The sequence below is a fragment of the Aquarana catesbeiana genome, linkage group LG07 (assembly GCF_042186555.1).
Source record: "Aquarana catesbeiana isolate 2022-GZ linkage group LG07, ASM4218655v1, whole genome shotgun sequence".
Classification (NCBI taxonomy): domain Eukaryota; kingdom Metazoa; phylum Chordata; class Amphibia; order Anura; family Ranidae; genus Aquarana; species Aquarana catesbeiana.
In genome coordinates this window covers 203,058,594-203,083,715 of record NC_133330.1, presented here as the reverse complement: position 1 = coordinate 203,083,715, position 25,122 = coordinate 203,058,594, and positions in this window count along the sequence as shown.

Here is a 25,122-nt window from a genome sequence, read left to right as displayed (position 1 = left end):
CGGGACCCGACATTACATTAAAGGTGCAAGCAGTTTTAAATTACTTTAATTCCTTTAAAAATGTCATTTTGTGCAGGGACTGTTCTAAGCATGGGAAACACACGCCACTTTACAGGCATACTATAGACACCACCCAGGTACGATATTTAAAGGAATATTTCACCTTTTTTTTTTTCACTTTAAGCATCATTAAAATCACTGCTCCCGAAAAAACGGCCATTTTTAAAACTTCTTTTGCATTGCTACATGTCCCCAGGGGCAGGACCCGGGGTCCCCAAACCCTTTTTAGGACAATACCATGCAAATTACCTTTAAAATTAGCACTTTTGATTTTGAACGTTCGAGTCCCATAGACTTCAATGGGGTTCTAACGTTCGTGCAAATTTTCAGTCCGTTCGCAGGTTCTGGTGCAAACCGAACCTGGGAGTTCGGCTCATCCCTACGTAGAACATGTACAACGGCACTAGAAAAGGGAAGTTCCATACAAAGCGATGATTCTGAGCATGTGTGTTTTTTTGCGCGTCGGAATTGCATACAGACGAACTGAGTTTCCAATAGGAACTTTTTCAGACAGAAAAATAGAGGACTTGCTCTCAATCTTTTGCTGGCAGAAATTCCGCCAGCAAAAGTCCGATGGAGCATACACACGGTCGGAATTTCCGACCAAAAGCTCACATCGGACTTTTGCTGGCGGAATTTCCGATTGTGTGTACGGGGCATAAGGGTATACAGAGCTAATTTATGTAAAGTTTATTTGTGTGTGTGCACACAAAATTGTGATAGAGCAGTGCCTTGTCACTGTGTGAGAAAGGTTAAGTGTCACACAGAGTTCTCATCAAGGTAGGTTGAGGGGCTACAGGGTGCTTCTGTCATACAAAGGAAACTGGGTTTTCCGTTTCCTTAGGGGTTGGTAAAACCCAGTCTGGGTACTGGAGCCCGGAGACTACATGGAGATTGGGAGTAATGAACTCTTCAATCACGCGTCCAAGTTTTGCAGATAGCCAGCACACTGATTGTCAGAGATGTGACTATGGTTCAGGGCCTTGCCCTCCCCAGGAATCCTATGAGGCTGCAAGGGAACAGTCAGAGGTGTGCATGCCAGAGGCCCTAAGCCAGAGGCCTTAAGCCTGCAAGAATAAACCATAGGGCAGAATTACGTTTTGGTGTTTTAGAGCATTAAAGAAAGAACGTTGAAAACCACTGTGAGGGTAAACTTTTTGTACCAGAACTCAATTTTCTGTAAGAAAAAGTGGGCTAGAAGGACTGTAAATAGCCAATATGGTAAGTGGCTATGTTCTCAGAAGAGCTAAACTTGAGCTGAATCCTACAATATATTTATTCACTGACTGTAATTAAATTAGTATTTTGTAATATTTTTTTCTTTTTGTGAAGTCCTGCAAGTGTACTTTTTACATGTGCCTGGATATAAACTTCTGTGCACCCAGGCGTCTGATGAAGACTGTGCAGGTAGAATCTATGACTACATATTAATCTCTGGCAATGAGTCAGTTAAGTTTTGTTAACCAGTTAAACTCTACTAATAATCAATTTATTACTTGACATAAAAGCTTGGTAGGACTTTATTGGAGGCTGATCGAGGCACTTTGCTCAGGTTATCGAATTTTCATGAATCGTTAGGAAATAAACAAAAAGTGGTGGCTGACAAGATAGATAATTTTATGAATGTACCTCATCCTTTTTATCCCTGAATTATTAATGGTTTTTCTAAGTAGGAAACATTAGAACATACTTTAAATCTCAGACATAATTTAAAATTCATACTTCCGAAGAACCATTTTTGTACAGCAAATACAGGGGATTAATATAACCCTAATTGCTTTAGAGGGATGATATGCTGTTTTTACCAAGACATCGCAAATCGTTTTACTTCTGGATAGTTCAAATATTAACAGGTGAAGTAATGGTTAATAGAAGTTGTGGGTATTTCTTTTATACCTATCAGTTTTATAACCAGAAATTCGATTTATGAAGGTCAGCTTGCAGCATTGTTTCATACTTGACTTCTATTAACCTTTTTTTGCTTTATCCATCTGTCTGTCCATCTACCTGTCTTGTCTGTTGTCTATCGGGACTATGGCAAGAAAAAATGGAGTTGGAGAGCATTAAAGTTATCCATAATCTTTCTTCTTTGATTTAATTACAGTTACAGTGCAGTTATACTATACTGTGTGTGTGTGTGTGTATATATATTAGTGTTATGGCTAAATTATGGCTATGATGACTTCATGGGGCCTGGGGACAGGGGTTTAAATTTATTTTCTTTGCTACTGGTCACAAGTCTTTCCTGTGTACCAAAACAAGCTGATCTTGTGGACTAGTGTATATTAAAGATGTATTGTGTCTGTACACAGTAGATCTGTAAAGCTTCCTATGCATCTCATGCATGCCTAAAACCAGGGCTTTTTTTCAGCGGGAACGTGGGGGAACGCAGTTCCGGCACCTCCAGCACTGAATGTATGTAATAGCATGGGGTGTGGGGTGTGCTGGAGGGTCTATTGATGTTAGCTGCTGGGGGATCTATTGTCACTGGTGGGGTTCTGATTTTGTGTGAGGGTCTATTGTTTTTGATGGGGAATATATTGTTGCTGGGGGGTCTTATGTTGCTGGAAGGGATCTATTGTTGAGGGAGAGGTCTATTTTTACTTGCTGCTGGAGGATCTATTGATGCTGGCTGCTGGGAGATCTGCTGTTGCTGCTGGGGGGTCTAATGTTGCTTGGGTGGATATTTTATTACTGGGTGTGATATTTTGTTGTGGGTAGTTCACTGTTGCTGCAGGGAATCTATTGTTGTTGGGGTGGAGTCCATTGTTGCTGGGGGAGTCTATTGTTGTGTGGGGATCTATTGCTGGGATTCTATTGTTGCTGGCTGCAGGGGATCTATTTTACTTCTTTTTATCATCAACATGTTCCATAGAAATGATTTAGCACCACAAAATGATACTTGGTTCTGTATTTTCTAAAAGGGGCAGTACTAGTAGGTGGGTAGGGGGTGGAATCAAGGGAAGGTGGTCAGAGGTGGGTAGGGGGCAGGACAAGGGGTGACTTGGACGGGGGGAGTTCCTGCACCTATTCTCCGAGAAAAAAAGCCCTGCCTAAAACTATCATCAGTTCCTTTTAAATGATGCGTCTATGCAAAGAAATTACTTCCATACATTCCTTTTACAAGGATCCACTATTCTTACTTATCTGGATTTGGAAAGAGAAGAGCCAAGGGGAAAGAAGGGGTGGTTATAGGTGATAAGAGTAGGAGAATGGTGTACTTGAAGTATTTCAATCTGACATAGAAACCATCAGGGAAACTAATCTTTGCTTTCATTCATTGAATTAATTATTGCAATAATATTTTTCACAAAAGTGGCTCCTTTTCCTGCTTGTTACAGGGTCTTGACGCATGAGGCATGAAGCCTTCCATGAACAGACTGATCTGCAGCCTCAAGAATGACACAGAATAATGCTGCAGCACTATTAGGACATGAAATAACTTGGGTTCCCTTACAAGGCAGAAGAAGGGAGTCACACACAAGTTAGGCAGTTACAAAACTTGTAAAAGATTTCAAATTATTATTTTTTTTTCTTTTTAAGTGCACCTAATTAATTTCCTTAGAGGTGGCTTCTGGCCACTCTTCATTTGCAGTTCAAAGAAGTTCACACTCAGGTTCTCTTGAGTAACAGCAACACCTGCTGTTCTGCTGTCCAACTTAATGTTAGGCATTAGAGCAGGGGTAGGAAACCTAAAGAGGTGGACAGCATGGTAGAAGTCAAAGATCACCGGGCACAGTGTTGCCTTTCACACCTGATTTAAACCTCTAATTGCTGTACTACTACGGTATGTTGCAATCGCGTGCATTACACAGCAATCATGGGTTCAAATCAGGTGGGGAGCAGGCAACAATTTGCCCCTCTCCACCTGTCAAACACACATGGATAACTTTTCAGGGGAGCATCAATGCCAACTGCACTTGTGAATGAGCATCTAGTTGCATTTGGCAGTGGCACCCTTAGGGCTTGTTCACACAAAGTTGGGGGATGGTAAAACCCTGCGTTTGAGTCCCGGCTTCAGTGCCCCAAACCCCTACCTCCTTTAGCTGCTGAGGCAGCAGCCAAAGGTGTACACATGCCACAGCAGGAATTAAGCCCCTTGTTGTTTTAGATGGGTGCTACAGCCTGCCAATCACAACCCAATCAAGTAAATGGGGTCAGTCTGCAACTTCATGCTTCTGCAAGGTCCAAGGTGTTAAAGCAGGGGGTGAGAAAGCAACACATTGCTGCCTGCTTTAACCCCTTGTTTTCTCGACTGCGCAAGGTTGCAGTGCACTTGTAGAGTGGCCTCATTCACTTGAATGGGTCATGCTTGACAGGTGCTACACCCACCAACCATGACAGGACATATAACGCTTTCTGCGGCTGCGACATGTGTACACCCCTGACCACTGCAGCTAAAGGGGGTGTGGTTGGGGCAGGGGTAATAAAAACACGTCTTAACTTCGGGTTTTTTAACCCCCCAAATTGCAAATGTAAATGAACCTTTACTGTTCTGAGCCCCCTCTAAGGCTGCTCTCACACTGATGTGCTACGGTTTACCTGCACTGCAGGTGCAGCGCAGTGCAGCTGCAACTTTCCTGGGTTAGCTGTGCTTTGTCATAGACTTCTATCCTGCATTTCAAAAAGTGCACCAAACCCACAGGATATAATAGAAGTCTATGGCTGAGAGCAGAAAACACCCATGAAAGCTGCAGGTACACTGAACTGCACCCACAGTGTGGGTAAACTGCAGCGCATCAGTGTGAAAGCAACCCTATACTATTATGCCCAGTGTATTGCTTCACACTAACCTGAAGATCTCTTCTTTCCTGCTGCTGGCACCGCTCTCAAGACCGCTACCTGGGATAAAAGGAGGAGTGCAGTTGGTATCACTCTGCATGGCACAGGAGCCAGCACTACAGAGGAGGAATGGGCTTATGCGGCTCTTGCTCCCTACTACAGCTCCAACTTTACAAGTAATTCCGCTGCATTGCACTCTGTTTGATGCTTTGGAATGGCTGGTCAGTAAGCCCAGACCGTGATCTACCAGTCACCTGTCTGTGATCTACTGGTTGCTGATCCCCACATTAGAGGAATTTTTAGGCATTTTCAGTTTTTATTTGAGCATTTTTGTGAGCATATGCAAGTGTTTGAAAGCATGTTACAAGCATTTTACATGTTTATTCAAGCTCAAGGAGTTTTTTTTCAGCCAGTGGAAAGCACTGGGGGAAGACAAGTTCTTACAGGCTCAAAAATGGCTAAAATATGCCTAAATGTTCAATTTGACTCTCTAATTGAAGTCTATAGTGGTAAAACTGCCCAATTCTGCCTCAAAAATAGTTTATGTAGCTTTTGGAGCTTCAGGCATGGAGTTACAAAAATCTGAGCATTCATATGTGAACAGTCACTATTGAAATACATGTGATTTTGGATGGTAAAATGGTAGTAAAATCTGCTTGTTTACGTGTACCTACAGGTAAGCCTATAATAAGGCTTACCTGCACCTACAGTGAATATTTCCTAAATGTGCACCATTTAGGAGATATTTACATTTGTAGCAACCGGTGACGTCACTGGCGCATGCACACTGCTCTCTGAATGGATGACACACTCAAGTGTGCCATCCATTCAGAGCGCTGTGCAACAAATGTGGCTCCTGTGCGCATGGCTGGGAATGATGTCATCACAGCTTGGCCATTCAGATGACCAGAGCGCGCAAACCCAGAAGAAAGATTGGGTAAAGATGGAAGATATTCTTTGTGAAGTGAATTTTCAACACATTCACAAATTCCTTTTGCTAAGTGAAAATTCCCATATAAAGTGGACAGCCTATTTGTCTTTAATAAATCAACCCCTTTATCTCTGTATGACACTTAGGAGCATATTTATAAAGCAGTAAATGTGACTTTCATAAAACATTCACTGGTGGTGAATCAATCACTGCCATTTAATACACATGCAACTTAAAGTTTCACCTACAGTGAATGTTCAGTGAATTTCAGGTTCGATGCTTTATAAATATGCCCAATAATAATGAAGTTATTTTTATTAGCTTTATCAAAAGTTCTAGCTGTGCTCATATTAAAAGTTACAACAATTAAAATACTGTATTTTTTGACCAGCTTTCTGGATTTTATTTCACTTTCAGGCAGATCACATAATAATACAAAAATATAACTATGAAATTGCATAGGAAAAAGTAAACATAATAAAGGGGATAAGACTTCCATTACCTTGGACAGGCAATTTTAGTATTGCATCCTTTGGATTATTTTGAATAAATAGGTTAATGCTTGTTTATCCAGTTAGAAATGCACATGAGTCATTCATGAGTCATTAGCTCAGTATGCAATATAACTGTATTTTCTATCAGCATTATCTCACTGATACCTTCAGCTTGCTTAAATAATGGCAAATAATTCCATAGTCTTTCAGCATGCACTGGTTTCCAATTAGTTCTTTATATTGTCAAATTGAGTGCCTGTACATGAACTGGTAAACTGAGAGTGAATGGCTTTTTGCCTTTAAATAAAACGCTGCATGCATTAACACTGGCAGAGGCAGACAATATCTTAAATGGACACATATTTTTTTTTTTTTTTTTTTTTCCTTGTCAAAAGAAGTTTATTGAGTATACAATGTTATAAAGATACATAAAGTAAGTTTACAAGGATCTATAAAGTAAGCTCATTGTTTTACCGTAGGGTTTATATAGGTAAATGTCATGAAATTTCAAATATTAAACATTGGGTTCACGTAAACCTAAATTAAAGATATATATCATTTCCTTAGTTACTTTTGTAGGTATTTAAATGATTTATACCTACTATACATATTGTTTACAAGTAGAGTGTATATAGGTCAAATAAATTCTGATAATGAGCTTTAATCGTAAGATGGAGAAAAGGAAAGAGAAAGAAGAAAAAGGGTTGAAAGGTAGAGGTATGGTCCACAAGGTTGTCCCGCTCGTCAGTTTATTATTCTTTTTAGTTCTCTTTGAAGCCTTAGAATGGGTGTCTCTGTAAGTCATTTAATCTGTTACCATGGCAACAGGACAGAGTCATTGAAGTTTGACAGGAACTGTTGTTTTATCCAAGGATGCCAAAGTTTTTCAAATTTTGGAATTTGATTTTGATCGATGGCTACCATCTTAGCATGGGACATTGTATTATTCATTCTGTGAATTGTTTCTGCTAGTACCAATGTAGGAGATTTCCATGCCTTGGCCACTGTTTGTTTTGCAGCCGTTATTAGTTGGATCATAAGTTTGAATTGAGAGAGTGTTAACCATTCTGGTTTTAGATTAAGTAAAGTTAAATATGGATCTGGTTGTATTATTTTTTTAAATATTTTAGATGCAATCACGAAGACTTCCTTCCAGAAGGTTTGGATTACTGGGCACGTCCACCATATGTGTAAATATGTGCCTATTTCTGGGCATCCTCGAAAACAAAGAGCTGAGGTATTAGGTGAATATTTTGCCACTCTAGCGGGTACAAGGTACCAGCGAGTTAGGACTTTATAATTTGTCTCCAGTGCTAAGATGTTGGGTGAAGATGACTTAGATGTGAGCCATATGTTAGACCAGTCCGTGTCTTCTAAAGTTCGTCCCAGGTCCTCCTCCCACCTCTGAACGTAAGAGGGTCTATTAAGATTTGGTACTCCATATAATTGATTAATAAAGTGATGAAATTGTACCTTTAGCAAATGGATCTTTTGTACAGATTGATTCAAAAATGGATAATTGGGATAATGGTGTATCCCCCTTTAGGAATGGTGTATAGAAATTTTTGATTTGGAGATATCTAAATATTTCAGAGTTTGGTAGATCATATTTTTCTCTAAGCGATGGGAATGAAAGGAATGATTTAGATGCTATGAAGTCATTTAGTGTCTGAATGCCTGATGTTGTCCAAGCTTTAAAAGAATTTGGGTAGATCCATGCCGGATAAAAGGCCGGATTTCTGATAAAAGAAAGGAGAGGATTGTAATGGGATTTCCTGTTTTGCATGGTATTTGGACAGACTGGCCAAATGTGCCACTCTGTAGTAGTTAGTAAAATTAGGGTATCCCAGGCCTCCTTTATTTTTGGGAAGATGTAGTGTGTGTATAGGTATACGTGGTTTAGAAGAGCCCCATATAAACGAAGTTGCTCTTTTTTGTACTATTCTCAAAAAATAGGAAGGAATTGGAATAGGGAGGACTCTGAATAGATAAAGCAATGTGGGTAGAATAGTCATTTTGATTGCATTAATCTTCCCCATCCAGGATAAAGGAAGTTGCGACCATTGTTTTATTAGATTTGTGATCTGTCTTAATACAGGAGGATAATTGGTTGAGAATAAGTCAGAATGAGAGGCTGTTAAATGAATTCCAAGATATGGGATTGATTTTTCTGCCCATGTGAATGGGAGTGCAGCCCTAGCCGGGATCAATTCCATGTTTGTGAGTGAAATATTAAGCACTAGGCATTTCTTAGGATTAATCATAAGGCCGGATAGGGCTGCAAATCCATCAAGAGCTGGTATTAAGTTAGGACCAGAGACCTGTGGTGATGATAGAAAAAGTAATATATCGTCTGCAAATATACATAATTTGTGTGTAATACCTCCTACTTCAATGCCAGTTATAGTTTGGTTTGTTCTGATATATTGGGCCATGGGTTCGAGTATAAGGGCAAATAATAAGGGAGATAATGGGCAACCCTGTCGGGTACCTCTTTCGATATTAAAGGCTTCAGATTTGTATCCAGCATATTTTATATAGGCTTTGGGTTTATTATATAATGCTTTGATCCATGTTAAAAAGTGGGGTCCAAAACCCCATTTTTGTAATGAATATTGCATATATTGCCAGGATACTGTGTCAAATGCCCTCTTAATATCGAGAGATAGAAAACATAAAGGGATTTTCCGTTTTTTAGCAATATGTGCCAATAACACTGCCCTGCGTATATTATCGCCTGCCTGTCTATTTGGCATGAAGCCTACTTGATCTCTATGTATTAATTTTCCTATAATGCTATTGAGGCGTTTTGCTATTATTTTTGCTAATAATTTAATATCGAGGTTTAACAGAGAGATAGGCCGATAATTCACACAGGAAGTATCATCAGAAAGGGGTTTTGGGATCATACAAACAATTGCCATTAGTGTTTCTTGCCGAAAAGAATGTCCATCTAGAAGTTTGTTAAAAGTTTCAGTGAGAATGGGAGAGAGTATTTCTGAGAATGTTTTATAGTATAAAGCCGAGTAGCCGTCTGGGCCTGGTCTTTTGTTAAGTTTTAGGTCTTTTATGGCGTGAGCAACTTCATCTATAGTTATAGGCTCATCCAACTGCTTTTTTGATTCTGAGATAACTCAGGTAAGGTTATTTTTGAGAAGAAGGATTCAGCCTCTGTAGGATTAAATTCATTGTTTGTCTTGTATAAAGTTGCGAGATGTGAGTGAAATTTATGGACTATTTTAACTGGATTACAAGTGTAAACATTTTTTGATAATTTCAAACGTATTGGTTTGAAAGATTTGTTAGTTGAATTTAATGCCCGAGCCAAATATGTACCTGGTTTGTTTGTATTCATGTAGAAATTGTGTTTGGAGCGTTTGAGGGATTTATCAACTGACTCAGTGAGAAATAGATCGTATTCCAATCTAGATTTTTCCAGATGAGATTTTGTACTCTGAGATGGATTATCTTGAAATGATATGTAGGCTGCATTAAAATTGAGTTAGTGCCATTTGTCTTTGTATTGTACCACGCAAGACAGGCTTATGAGCTTCCCACAGTGTTATTGGGGAGATGTCTGTTGTATTATTAATTGATATGTATTCCTTTAAAGCTTGTTCAATGGCCATCTGATGTAGTGGGTGTTTGAGCATTATGTCCGGTAAGTACCACGTTGGGTCATGCGCTTTTGGTATGGCTGAGGCTATAGTAGTGTATACTGCATTATGGTCAGACCACGGAATCGGAATTATATCTGATGCAATAATTTCTGGTATCATTCCTATTGTTAGAAAAATATGATCTATTCTGGTGAAGGTTTGATGAGGGTGCGAGAAATAAGTGAATTTCTTTTTCATTGGGTTACTTTCTCTCCATGAATCTACCAGATTGTATTTGGAAAGGAGTTGAGAAAAAGGTAATCTAGAGGTTATTTTGGATGGTGTAAAAGGTGATTTATCTAGAAATGGGAGGAGGACCTGGTTCGAATCCCCACACATTATCACTGTTCCTATTTTGTGTGTATTAATCACTTGTAATATATGTGAGAGGAATGGTGTAGGTTGTTTGTTAGGAGCGTAGTAGGAAATCACCGTGATTGCTGTATCCATTATATAACCCATGAGTATCAGGTATCTACCTTCTGGGTCTTTAATTTCTGATGATAAGGTGAATGGTGTGGATCGGTGAAATGCAATTAGAGTTCCCCTTTGCTTGGTACAGGCAGAAGCTGTGTAAATTTGTTGATAAAAAGGAGAAATATATTTTGGAGTAGAATCTTTGGTGAAGTGTGTTTCTTGGAGGCATACTATGTGAGCCTTCTTGTTATGGAAAGTACGGAAGGCTTTGGTCCTTTTTTGAGGGACATTTATTCCCTGAACATTCAGGGAAAGTATATTCAGTGGTGCCATGGCAATAGATCAAATAGTTTTGACTTACTTTTTGTTATGCAGAGCTGACTGCGCAGATCAACCTGTGTGGACTGAAGAGATGAATAGATAGAAAAGAAACCAGTGAATTCTGGAGTAAAGAGTAAACAAAAAACATATGAGATTAGATGATACATTGTATAAATTATTTTTTGCAAGTAATCACAATTTACCCGTGAAAGAGAATAAATATCTCTCTCAGGGGAATAAGTGCCTTCGTCACACTCCCACATAATATGGTTGGGAGAATGAGGAGGGCTAATGGGGGTACACGGATCTTCCGCTTACAGGAGAGAAGTGCTATGTCAAAAGACATCAAAATGATGTTTCATTAGTTGGAGTGCAGAATATAGTTTTTGTTGAAATTATTTATTCCAGGGTGGTTGTATATGGTTAGTCTTGCCCTAGGCTAAATAATTCAGTTAGAAAGGTACTGTTAATAACTTTGGTATTGATGAAGATAGTTTGAATTATTTGGGGATTTTAACCCTTTTAGAGTAAACAATTACATATTTTATTCATATGTAACTGTTTAGATATGTTAACTCATAAAATTGAGGTTGTATTGCTTCAGATTAGAATAAACAAAAACATAATTCTAGGAACTAGTTAGGTAATAATATATTTGTTTTAAGAAAAGAAAGAAAAAGCTTCCATTACTTATGGATTATTGAACATATTTGTCCTAAAAAGTAATAAATCTATTGTTATTACCTGATAATATATAACTGAACAAGAATTTCCTTATTTCACTTATATATTCTAAGGCTATATGAATCAGAAGTAATAAGAAATATAACTGGAATGTAACATGATCCCACACAGTGTGTGACTATCAGAATGCAGTTACATTCAGTTATAAATATAGGTTTTTTATAGAGAACCATCTCTTAGTATAATAAATGAAGAGATATCAGGAATTAGGATGTCAGTCCATTGAATCTTCTTGGTCCATGGATGATGTGGCATAACGGCCTCTTTTGTGAGAATGATGATTCCCATTTTGTTCTGGAATTTTCTGGGTGCTGCCTGAAGGTGAAGATGATGCCATTCTTCTGCGTGTGGGAGTGTTGCTGCTTGTGGGTTCTGTCAGATTTAATTTTAAAAGGGTTTGTTGTAGTTCATCTGCTGATCTGCTTCTGTAAATTGTACCTTGGTAGTTAAATCTGACTGAAAAGGGGAAGCCCCATTGATACTTAATGTTGTGGCGCTGCAGTTCCATTAGTTGGGGTTTCATGGATCGTCTTTTAGTAATAGTAAGTTGGGATAGGTCAGCAAAAATTTGATAATTGTGTCCTTGAAAATTAAGTTCCTTTTTTTCTCTTGCAGCAATTAGTATTTGTTCTTTCGTTCTGTAATAATGAAATTTTGTGATTATATCACGTGGGGGTCCATCTTTCTTTTTGGCTGTGAGGGCTCTGTGTACTCTGTCTAGTTCTAAACGTTCAATAGGGATATCTGGCTTTAGTTCTTGTAATAGAGCAGTAATAGTAGATTGCAGGTCTGTCACAGTTTCAGGTATTCCCCTTATGCGCAAGTTTGAACGTCTGGCTCTATTTTCGTAATCTTCGAGCTTAGTTTGAAGTATTAAATTCTCTTTTTTTAATTGTTCCAATTCTGTTATATTTTCTTGGGTTGTAATTTCAATTTCATCCATTTTTATTTCTAAGGCTGCGGTGCGGTTTCCCAGCTCTCTCATTTCTTTGGTTAGGCTTTTTGTTATTTGGTCTGAGGTTTGTTTTAAAGCCTTATGAAGCATCTTTTCAAATTGTAATAATATTACTGGGGATACTGAGCAGGCTTGTGGAGAAGTTTGTGAGAGGATTTGTTCTGTATCTGACTCAAATGGAGAGGCTTGCTGTGACATTTTCTGTCTGTGAGAGCGCCCTGATGCTGTATCTTGTGAGGTGACTGGAGCTGCTTCAGCTGCAGTGAGTGCCTGTGAGCTCTTTGTGAGGTGATTTTTATTTCTGCCACGGTTTCCTCCCAGTACCATATTTCCTGCCCAAACTTTCACAGTTTGTTCCCTGGGACAAAAAGGTTCAAATGGATACCTTTTGAGCCTGCAGGCTCCGCTTTGTCCTTCTCTTCTCTCCTCAGCGGTGTGGAGCTCTAACAATGCATGTCTGCTCCGCTAGGCTCCGCCTCCTGCCCCCTCCGGACACATATTTTTTGGGTCAAGTGTGTTATTTTACTATAAATGATCATGGGACAGCACATACTCTGGCCAGCTAAAATGTAACTCTCCATTTAATCTGCATTAGAGCACATCTTATATACTTATGTGTACCTTCTGTCTTCTATAGTCTCGATCTTTGATTATTGATATATGTTTACAAGAATTGAAGTGTATGTATTTATATATATATATATATATATATATATATATATATATATATATATATATATATATATATATATATATATATATATATATATATATATATATAATAAGCAACCATGTATTAATAACAATCATCATCAGTTTAATTAACCACTTCAAGACTGTTTCACCTCCTGCCCAGGTAATTTTTCAGATTTCAGCACTGTCACAGGTTGTTTGACAATTACTCGGTCATGGAACACTGTACCCAAGTGCATTTTTATATCATTTGTTTTAGACAGATAGAGCTTACTTTTTGTGGTATTTGATAACCACAGTTTTGTTTTTTTTGCTATATAAAGGAAAAAAGACCAACATTTTTGAAAAAAAAAGTTTTCTTCTTTTATGTTATACAATTTTAAAATAAATAATCTTTTTTTCATATGTGTAGGCCAAAATGCATTCTGCTACATTTCTTTGGCAAAAAATATCCAAATCATTTTATATTATTTAGTCTTTGTAGTCCACAAAATATGGTATACATGTTTAAAAATGTATCAGTCCCAATGTGCTGACTGCATATCTCATTTATTGAGGTAATGGGGATACCACATGTATGAGACATTTTCACAGCCTAGATGCATAGAGGGGTCCAAAATCCAAGGTGTCTAATTTCCTAATAGGGATGAGCTCGATGTTCGAGTTGAATGTAACCGGGTGACCCCGCCCCTTCCTGACATCATGTGATGTCAGAGGGGGCGGGTCACCCATCTACTTCAGCGGGTGGCCCCGCCTTTGCCTATATAACAGCTGTCACTGCGAAAAGACAGCAGTTGGCAGGATGCCTCCCATCGAGGTGGAGATTTTTTTTTTCTATTTTTTTGGTCCGTTGGCGCCATGATTGACGATAGATGGACATCATGGGAAACTTTTTATTATTTTTTTTTTTAATAAAGGTATTGTCAAAAACTGTCTCCTGTCGTTTTTACTTTTTTGACACTTTTTTGGTGAATGGGTAGGGGTACTCCTACCCATTCACATGGGGGGAGCGATTTCGATAAGCCCCCCCACCCACAGACCCCCACAACCACCAGGCAAGGGTTGTGGGGATGAGGCCCTTGCCCCCATCAACATGGGGACAAGATGCTTTGGGGGGTCCCCAAAACACCTTCCCCATGTTGAGGTCATGTGACCTGGTATGGTTCAGGAGGGGGGGCGCTCTCTCGTTCCCCCCCTTTTTTTTGGCCTGCCAGGTTGCATGCTAGGATAAGGGTCTGGTATGGATTTTTGGGGGGACCCCACACCATTTTTTTTTTTACATTTTGGCACGGGGTTCCCCTTAAAATCCATACCAGACTTGAAGGGCCTGGTATGGATTTTGGGGGAAACCTCCACGCCATTATTTTTTTACGTTTTGGCATGGAATTTCCCTTAATATCCATATCAGACCCAAAAGGCCTGGTATGGATGCCGATTTTTTTCAATTATTTTTTATGTATATTGCCGGGATCCGGCAATACATTACAGCTGCAAGCAATATTAAATGACATTTTTTCTTTTAGAAATGTAATTTTGCTGCGGTACTGTTATAAACATGGGAAAGATGTGCTACTTTACAGGCTGACTAAGGGGGGACCCCCCCCCGGCACAATATTTAAAGGAATATTTCATGTTTATTGTTTCACTTTAAGCATTAATAAAATCACTGCTCCTGAAAAAAAATTGAATTTTAAAAACTTTTTTTTGCATTGATACATGTCCCCTGGGGCAGTACCCGAGTCCCCATACACTTTTTATGGCAATAACTTGCATATAAGCCTTTAAAATTATTGCTTTTGATTTTTCACATTCGTGTCCCATAGAATTTAATGGTGTTCACATGTTCGCACAAATTCTTTGTTCACAAAGAATGTTGTTCGGCCCATCCCTATTTCCTAACTACTTATATCTCTTGAGTGGTTTAAAGTGCCAGGACAGGAGAAACACCCCATAAAATGACCCCATTTTGGAAAGCCAGAAGCATAAACTGCACATCTAATTTCCTGACTACTTATCATAATTTTGGAGGTGCTGGAGCATCAGGACAGTGGGAACAATCACAAAATGACCACATTTTGGAAAGTAAACACCCCATGGTATAAGAGGCATGATGAGTCTTTTAAAGACTTCATTTTTTTTTTTTGCGACAAGATTTTAGAGAAGGCGAAATGAAAATGTATTTTTTTTACACAAAGTTGACAATTAATAAGATATTTCTCACACCCAGCATAGGCATACTGAGAATAACACCCTAAAGCACATTCTGCTTCTCTTTCCAAGTGTGGCAAACCACATAGAGAGGCAGAAATTCCAAGGATCACCTTCAGGCTTTTTGGGGGCATAAATTGCTCATCTAATTTACTATCAACATTTGGAGGCCCTGAAGCACAAGGACAGTAGAAACACCCACAAAATGATCACATTTTGGAGAACAAACCGCAAGGTATTTCTAACCACCAACAGTACACAGATATGTTGCCTCATGGAAGCAGGTCTTTATCTGTGAAACTGCATATCTTCGTTACCTCTCTTTGTGCTGGAAGTGCACAGTGCACTCCCAGCACAGAGACTGGGCTCTCACCAAAGGTCCTGGGTCTTATTATAACGATGGGGACCCGAGGCTCCCGATTCCCGGTCACCTGATTGATATGATAGCCTCTGATTGGCTATCACAGTGATAAGTCACTGTGCAGCAGTATCTTCCTCTCCTTGCAGGAGATGAAAATGTAAATAAACAAGTGTGTAAAAGAAAAATAGAAAAAAAAAGAAAAAAATAGCTAGATGAAGGTTTGATCTAGGTCAATGCCAGGGTTAGTGCTATTGTCAAGGTAGGGGTCCAAGGTCAAGATCAGAGTCAAAGTTTGGGGGCAAAGACCAGGATCAGTATATTTTGGGTAAGATTAAAAAAAAAAAAAAAAACACTTGCCGCCTAAGGTACCTACATGGACGTCCTTGGGCTTCAGTGGTTATACCGGGATGATAACAAGACACTGGTCACCGCCCACACCCATAACTGGCCTTCACAGTAAGGAGCACATGGAGGGCATATACATACAAGAAAAAGACAATTCCATAGCTCAACTCACCAACCAGTCTGCTGACCAACCAAATTTACCTGTCTAACCGTATGTTAAAAGCAGGGGTTTAGTTAGCACACATTTGCAAACGCATGTGAAAGCTGCAAGGCCTCGTCAAGGCACCCTGTATTACTTGCAGTCCTAACACTAAATTTATAAGTGTCTCCACAGTGGAAGCACATGCATTGAATGGATAGGTGTGAGACAGGTGAGCCAGGAGGCCGCCCTAGCCCCCTTAAAGGGACAGGACACACACTGGACACCCAGCAATAGCAGCAGAGGCGTCCAGTGTGTCCCCGACCCAAATATACAAACGGTAACAAGACACTGGTCACCGCCCACACCCATAACTGGCCTTCACAGTAAGGAGCACATGGAGGGCATATACATACAAGAAAAAGACAATTCCATAGCTCAACTCACCAACCAGTCTGCTGACCAACCAAATTTACCTGTCTAACCGTATGTTAAAAGCAGGGGTTTAGTTAGCACACATTTGCAAACGCATGTGAAAGCTGCAAGGCCTCGTCAAGGCACCCTGTATTACTTGCAGTCCTAACACTAAATTTATAAGTGTCTCCACAGTGGAAGCACATGCATTGAATGGATAGGTGTGAGACAGGTGAGCCAGGAGGCCGCCCTAGCCCCCTTAAAGGGACAGGACACACACTGGACACCCAGCAATAGCAGCAGAGGCGTCCAGTGTGTCCCCGACCCAAATATACAAACGGTAACAAGACACTGGTCACCGCCCACACCCATAACTGGCCTTCACAGTAAGGAGCACATGGAGGGCATATACATACAAGAAAAAGACAATTCCATAGCTCAACTCACCAACCAGTCTGCTGACCAACCAAATTTACCTGTCTAACCGTATGTTAAAAGCAGGGGTTTAGTTAGCACACATTTGCAAACGCATGTGAAAGCTGCAAGGCCTCGTCAAGGCACCCTGTATTACTTGCAGTCCTAACACTAAATTTATAAGTGTCTCCACAGTGGAAGCACATGCATTGAATGGATAGGTGTGAGACAGGTGAGCCAGGAGGCCGCCCTAGCCCCCTTAAAGGGACAGGACACACACTGGACACCCAGCAATAGCAGCAGAGGCGTCCAGTGTGTCCCCGACCCAAAGGGGGCTAGGGCGGCCTCCTGGCTCACCTGTCTCACACCTATCCATTCAATGCATGTGCTTCCACTGTGGAGACACTTATAAATTTAGTGTTAGGACTGCAAGTAATACAGGGTGCCTTGACGAGGCCTTGCAGCTTTCACATGCGTTTGCAAATGTGTGCTAACTAAACCCCTGCTTTTAACATACGGTTAGACAGGTAAATTTGGTTGGTCAGCAGACTGGTTGGTGAGTTGAGCTATGGAATTGTCTTTTTCTTGTATGTATATGCCCTCCATGTGCTCCTTACTGTGAAGGCCAGTTATGGGTGTGGGCGGTGACCAGTGTCTTGTTACCGTTTGTATATTTGGGTCGGGGACACACTGGACGCCTCTGCTGCTATTGCTGGGTGTCCAGTGTGTGTCCTGTCCCTTTAAGGGGGCTAGGGCGGCCTCCTGGCTCACCTGTCTCACACCTATCCATTCAATGCATGTGCTTCCACTGTGGAGACACTTATAAATTTAGTGTTAGGACTGCAAGTAATACAGGGTGCCTTGACGAGGCCTTGCAGCTTTCACATGCGTTTGCAAATGTGTGCTAACTAAACCCCTGCTTTTAACATACGGTTAGACAGGTAAATTTGGTTGGTCAGCAGACTGGTGAGTTGAGCTATGGAATTGTCTTTTTCTTGTATATACCGGGATGATGCCTGCACCTGTATCATTCTTTTCAGCCGGCGATTCCGTTTCATGCAGAAGTGATCCGAGTGGCTAATTATCACTTCTGTGGATGGCTAGAGGGGGTCCAATCCTTTTCCCGCCGCCCTCTCACCCGCACTCACTGGTCCCATCGTAGAGGCCGGGAGCAATGTGGTGTACACATGCTGCAGCTGCAATTATTTTTTTCAGGACTTATACAATACCATACCCTCCTGACCCCCCTGTACCGTGTCCTCCTGGCCCCCCAATACCATTCCGTCCTGACCCCTATGATCATTACCTCCTTACCCACCCCAATACCCTACCCCCCTGATCCCCCAGTACCATGCTCTCCTGACCCACTAGTACTGTGTCCTCCCAAACCCTGTTTTCTGTCTTGCTAACCCCTGACCTGCTCACCCTGTCCTCTGTCCTACTGATGCCTATACATTGCTCTTCACACTGCTGACCTCTGTACACTTCTCTTCATCCTACTGACCTCTATACACTGCCCTACATACTGCTAAACTCTGTACACTGCCCTACTTAATGCTAACATCTGTACATTGCCCTACATACCTACTGACATCTGTACACTGCCCTACATATTACTGACCTCTGTACACTGCCCTATTTACTACTAGGGATGAGCCGAACACCCCCCGGTTCGGTTCGCACCAGAACCCGCGAACGGACCGAAAGTTCGCACGAACGTTAGAACCCCATTGACGTCTATGGGACTCGAACGTTCGAAATCAAAAGTGCTCATTTTAAAGGCTAATTTGCATGGTATTGTCCTAAAAAGGGTTTGGGGACCCGGGTCCTACCCCAGGGGACATGTATCAATGCAAAAAAAACTTTTAAAAACGGCCGTTTTTTCGGGAGCAGTGATTTTAATGATGCTTAAAGTAAAAAAAAAAAAAGTGAAATATTCCTTTAAATATCGTACCTGGGGGGTGTCTATAGTATGCCTGTAAAGTGACGCGTGTTTCCCATGTTTAGAACAGTCCCTGCACCAAATGTCATTTTTAAAGGAAAAAATCTCATTTAAAACTGCTTGCGGGTTTAATGTCATGTCGGGTCATGGCAATATGGATGAAAATCAGTGAGACAAACGGCATGGGTACCCCCCAGTCCATTACCAGGCCCTTTGGGTCTTGTATGGATATTAAGGGGAACCCCGCACCCAAATTAAAATAAGGAAAGGTGTGGGGCCACCAGGCCCTATATACTCTGAACAGCAGTATACAGGCGGTGCAAACAAGACAGGGACTGTAGGTTTGTTGTTAAGTAGAATCTGTTTGTAATTTTGAACATTTTTAACGTGTTTAGCTCCAGCCAAAAAATCTTTTCTAAGCTTTTTGGAAAACATAGGGAAGGGTTATCACCCCTGTGACATTTGTTTTGCTGTCTTTCCTCCTCTTCAGAAGATTTCACCTCACTTTTTTGTCCCAATGAAAAATGTTTTTTGAAAATTTGGGTTTTTTTGTGGAACAAGGATTGGAAAGCATCAGTGGAAAGGAGAAATTGTTTTCCCATATTAACTCTTACAGGAGAGAATTTCCCTTCCTAGGGGTAGATTTCATCTCACTTCCTGTTGTCTCCTTCCGTTTGCAAGTAGGAGTCGTTTGTAAGTTAGATGTTTGAAAGTAGGGTCCTGCCCTATATACTCAGCAGAAATTTGGGCCTTAGGTGTTGCTGTGGCCACAACACTGTAAGCCCTCACAGGGCCCTGCTGTGAAATATTAGATCAAGAATTGTAATTACATGCCCCTGTTGAACAGGAGCTGAAAAATTAGGCCTTAGGCACTGGTGCTGGTGCCACAACACTGCAACCCCTCACAGACACTCTAGTTGGAACGCAGGAACGAGCCCTGCTGCTAATTATTGCTTCAAAAATTGTAATTACACGCCCCTGTTAGACAGGGGCAGAAAAATTGGGCCTTAGGCACTGGTGCTGGTGCCACAACACTGCAACCCCTCACAGACACTCTAGTTGGAACGCAGGAACGAGCCCTGCTGCAAAGTATTGCATCAAAAATTGTAATTACACGCCCCTGTTAGACAGGGGCAGAAAAATTGGGCCCTAGGCACTGGTGCTGGTGCCACAACACTGTAACCCCTCACAGACACTCTAGTTGGAATGCAGGAACGAGCCCTGCTGCAAAGTATTACATCAAAAATTGTAATTACACGCCCCTGTTAAACAGGGGCTGAAAAATTGTGCCTTAGGCACTGGTGGTGGCGCCCAGAACCAAAAATGTTCTTACAAGCTATCAGCGTGATGATTGAGGAGGAAGAGGATAATTACTCAGGGATAGTCACTCAGCATCAGCATAGGCAGTCTTTGAAGGGATCTGAGATTTCAAAAAAAATTATTCGGTTACATCAGCATCAGGTGCTTGGTAGCTGGTGGTGATCCAAGACTCATTCATTTTTATGAAGGTCAGCCGATCGACCGAGTCGGTGGACAGACGCACCCTGTGATCGGTTACCACGCCTCCAGCAGCACTGAATGTGCGTTCCGAAAGAACGCTGGATGCAGGACAGGCCAGTAGCTCAATTGCATACTGTGCAAGCTCTGGCCAGTGATCCATCCTCAAGACCCAGTAACCCAGAGGATTTTCGGTGGGAAAGGTGTCCAAGTCTGATCTTGCCCCTAGGTATTCCTGCACCATGTAAAACAGACGCTGGCGATGGTTGCTGGAACCGATCATACCTTGGGGCTGCGGACCAAAAAATTGTCTGAACGCATCGGTCAGACGGCCACCTTCTCCACCGCTCCTTCTTTGACTGACCGAAGCCTCAGCAACACGTTGTCCAGAAACAGGAGTTTGTAACCTCCCAGTCTCTGGGAACGCGTTGCACAGACCTTTCTGCAAGGCCTCCCGAAGATGTTTCATCCTCTGCTCCCTCTGCGATGGCAAGATAAGGTCCGCAACCTTACCCTTGTAACGTGGATCAAGGAGGGTTGCCAGCCAGTATTGGTCCTTCTCCTTGATACCACGAATACGAGGATCCTTACGCAGGCTTTGCAGGATCAGGGAGGCCATGCAGCGTAGGTTTGCTGAGGCATTCGGTCCGGAGTCCTCTGGGTCACTAAGAACGACATGGTCCGCAGCCACCTCCTCCCAGCCACGTACAAGTCCATGTGTTTCTTGGGACTGATCCCTTAAAGACTGCTGCTGATGCTGAGTGCCAGGCTCCACCTCCATACTGACACAATCTTCCTCCTCCTCCTCTTCCTCCTCGTCCTCTTCCTGTGTGATCGGCGGGCACGCAGGAACACTGTCTGGATAAAGGGGGCCTTGAGAGCTAAGGAAGTCCTCCTCTTCCTGCCTCTGTTCTGCCTCAAGTGCCCTGTCCATTATTCCACGCAGCGTGTGCTCCAACAGGTGGACAAGGGGGACAGTGTCACTGATGCATGCACTGTCACTGCTCACCATCCTCGTGGCCTCCTCGAATGGTGACAGGACAGTGCATGCATCCCTGATCATGGCCCACTGGCGTGGGGAAAAAAAACCAAGCTCCCCTGACCCTGTCCTGGTGCCATAGTCGCACAGGTACTCATTGATGGCCCTCTGCTGCATGTGCAGCCGCTGCAGCATGGCCAACGTTGAGTTCCACCTGGTGGGCATGTCACAGATTAGGCGGTTCTTGGGCAGGTTAAACTCCTTTTGGAGGTCCGTCAGCCGAGCACTGGCATTATATGACCGGCGGAAATGCACACAGACTTTCCTGGCCTGCCTCAGGACATCCTGTAAGCCCGGGTACCTGCCCAAGAACCGCTGCACCACCAAGTTAAGGACGTGAGCCAAACAGGGCACATGGGTCATTTGTCCCTGTCGGAGGGCAGAGAGGAGGTTGGTGCCATTGTCGCAAACCACCATTCCTGCCTTAAGTTGGCGTGGCGTCAACCACCTCTGAACCTGCCCCTGCAGAGCTGACAGAACCTCTGCCCCAGTGTGGCTCCTGTCCCCCAAGCACACCAGCTCAAGCACCGCATGGCATCTTTTGGCCTGCGTACTTGCGTAGCCCCTTGAACGCCTACGGAGCACCGCTGGTTCCGAGGAAGAGGCCATGGAGGAAGAAGAAGAGGAGGGGGTGGAGGAGAGAGGTGTGTCACAATCAGCATTTTGGAGGCGTGGTGGCGGAACAACCTCCAACACTACTGCACCTTGTCCTGCATCCTTCCCAGCTGCCAGCAGAGTCACCCAATGCGCCGTGAAACTTAGGTAACGTCCCTGTCCATGCCTGCTGGACCATGAGTCAGCGATAATATGCACCTTACCGCTGACCGCCCTGTCCAGCGAGGCATGGACATTGCCTTCCACATGCCGGTAGAGAGCCGGAATCGCCTTCCGTGAGAAAAAGTGGCGTTTGGGTACCTGCCACTGAGGAACCGCACATTCCACAAACTCACGGAAGGGGGCAGAGTCTACCAACTGAAAAGGCAGCAGTTGAAGTGCTAGCAATTTTGCCAAGCTAGCATTCAACCGCTGGGCATGTGGATGGCTGGGAGCAAACTTCTTTCGGCGGTGCAGCAGCTGGGGCAGGGAAATTTGCCTGGTACAATCTGACGTCGGTGTACCAAAAGCAGATTGCCCACAAGTACTTGGCTGTGACACACCTAATTCTACACCTTCATTCCTCTCACTGCAGGTCTCAGAGAGGACTGAAGGTCTAGTGGGGTTGGAAATCTCAGCTGATGAGGAGCAAGGAGAGATCCTCTTTGTTCTTTGGTGTGGGTCTTTTAGATACGCTTGCCAACGAACTGCATGGCAGGTCAACATATGTCTGGTCAAGCATGTGGTACCCAAGCGGGAGATATTTTGGCCACGCGAGATATGCTTGAGACATATGTTGCAAATAGCAGCGGTGCGATCTGATGCACTCGTCTCAAAAAAGGCCCACACCAAAGAACTTTTTGAATAACGCGCAGAGACTGCAGCGCCCTGCACATGTGGAGCTTTGGGGTGTGATGCAGTCAATGTGCTGCCCTTAGGCTGGCCCCTGGAGGGCATCCTGCCTCGTTGGTGATGTGCTGCCGCCTCCTCCTCCTCCTCCTCCTCCTCCTCCTCCTCTCTCCTATCAGGCACCCACGTTGAGTCAGTGACCTCATCATCCCCTCCCTCCTCATCACTGGAGCAAACCTGGCAGTATGCTGCAGCAGGGGGAGCATGACTGCCAGATTGCTGTCCTCCTTGGGCACCCCCTCTGTCCGCGCTCATGTTACTGCCTTCATCGAGCTCAGTATCGTCATCAGAGCCTTCCAAACGCTGGGCATCCTCCTGGAGCATGTACCCAACACTGTGGTCAAACAGTTCGAGGGAATCCTCATGAGGACATGGTGGAGCTAGGGAAGGAGTCACTGATGACATTGAGCTGAGGGAAGAGGCCGCTGCTTTGCCAGACAAAGCACCCTGGGCATGGGTGAGAGAGGATGAGGAGGATGAGGACGGCTTTGTCATCCACTCGACCAAGTCTTCCGCATGTTGCGGCTCAACATGGCCAGCTGCCGAAAAAAAGGCCAAGCGTGTCCCATGGCCACGTGCTGATGAGGATGCACCGTCTCCACGACCAGCACTAGACACAGAGCCTGCTTGCCCTCTCTTATTGGCTTGTGACTGTCTGCCTCTCCTTCTTGGCCTTCCAGACATACTAATGGCCTGTAGCTGCACTAAGCTGGGATAGAACACCTGTAATTTTCTTCAAGTAGCTTTATATACTGTAACCAGACAAGCCTGCCTGTCAGTAGGAAGATAACAGGAACGGATCTAGCTGAACACTGTGAGCAGGACGCACTGTACTAAATGTAAATAGTCTAGCTGCCTGACCGTGGTACTAATAGGATCAAATAGAACACCTGTAATTTTCTTCAGGTAGCTTTATATACTGTAACCAGACAAGCCTGCCGGTCAGTAGGAATTTAACAGGAACGGATCTAGCTGAACACTGTGAGCAGGACGCACTGCACTAAATGTAAATAGCAGGAACGGATCTAGCTGAACACTGTGAGCAGGACGCACTGCACTAAATGTAAATAGTCTAGAAGATAACAGGAACGGATCTAGCTGAACACTGTGAGCAGGACGCACTGCACTAAATGTAAATAGTCTAGAAGATAACAGGAACGGATCTAGCTGAACACTGTGAGCAGGACGCACTGCACTAAATGTAAATAGCAGGAACGGATCTAGCTGAACACTGTGAGCAGGACGCACTGCACTAAATGTAAATAGTCTAGAAGATAACAGGAACGGATCTAGCTGAACACTGTGAGCAGGACGCACTGCACTAAATGTAAATAGCAGGAACGGCTCTAGCTGAACACTGTGCGCAGGACGCACTGCACTAAATGTAAATAGCAGGAACGGATCTAGCTGAACACTGTGAGCAGGACGCACTGCACTAAATGTAAATAGCAGGAACGGATCTAGCTGAACACTGTGAGCAGGACGCACTGCACTAAATGTAAATAGCAGGAACGGATCTAGCTGAACACTGTGAGCAGGACGCACTGCACTAAATGTAAATAGCAGGAACGGATCTAGCTGAACACTGTGAGCAGGACGCACTGCACTAAATGTAAATTGCAGGAACGGATCTAGCTGAACACTGTGAGCAGGACGCACTGCACTAAATGTAAATAGTCTAGAAGATAACAGGAACGGATCTAGCTGAACACTGTGAGCAGGACGCACTGCACTAAATGTAAATAGCAGGAACGGATCTAGCTGAACACTGTGAGCAGGACGCACTGCACTAAATGTAAATAGCAGGAATGGATCTAGCTGAACACTGTGAGCAGGACGCACTGCACTAAATGTAAATAGCAGGAACGGATCTAGCTGAACACTGTGAGCAGGACGCACTGCACTAAATGTAAATTGCAGGAACGGATCTAGCTGAACACTGTGAGCAGGACGCACTGCACTAAATGTAAATAGTCTAGAAGATAACAGGAACGGATCTAGCTGAACACTGTGAGCAGGACGCACTGCACTAAATGTAAATAGCAGGAACGGATCTAGCTGAACACTGTGAGCAGGACGCACTGCATTAAATGTAAATAGTCTAGATAGAAGATAACAGGAACGGATCTAGCTAAACTGAATACAGTGTATATATATATATGCAACACCTGGGATGCATATATATACACAATACACTGTAAGTG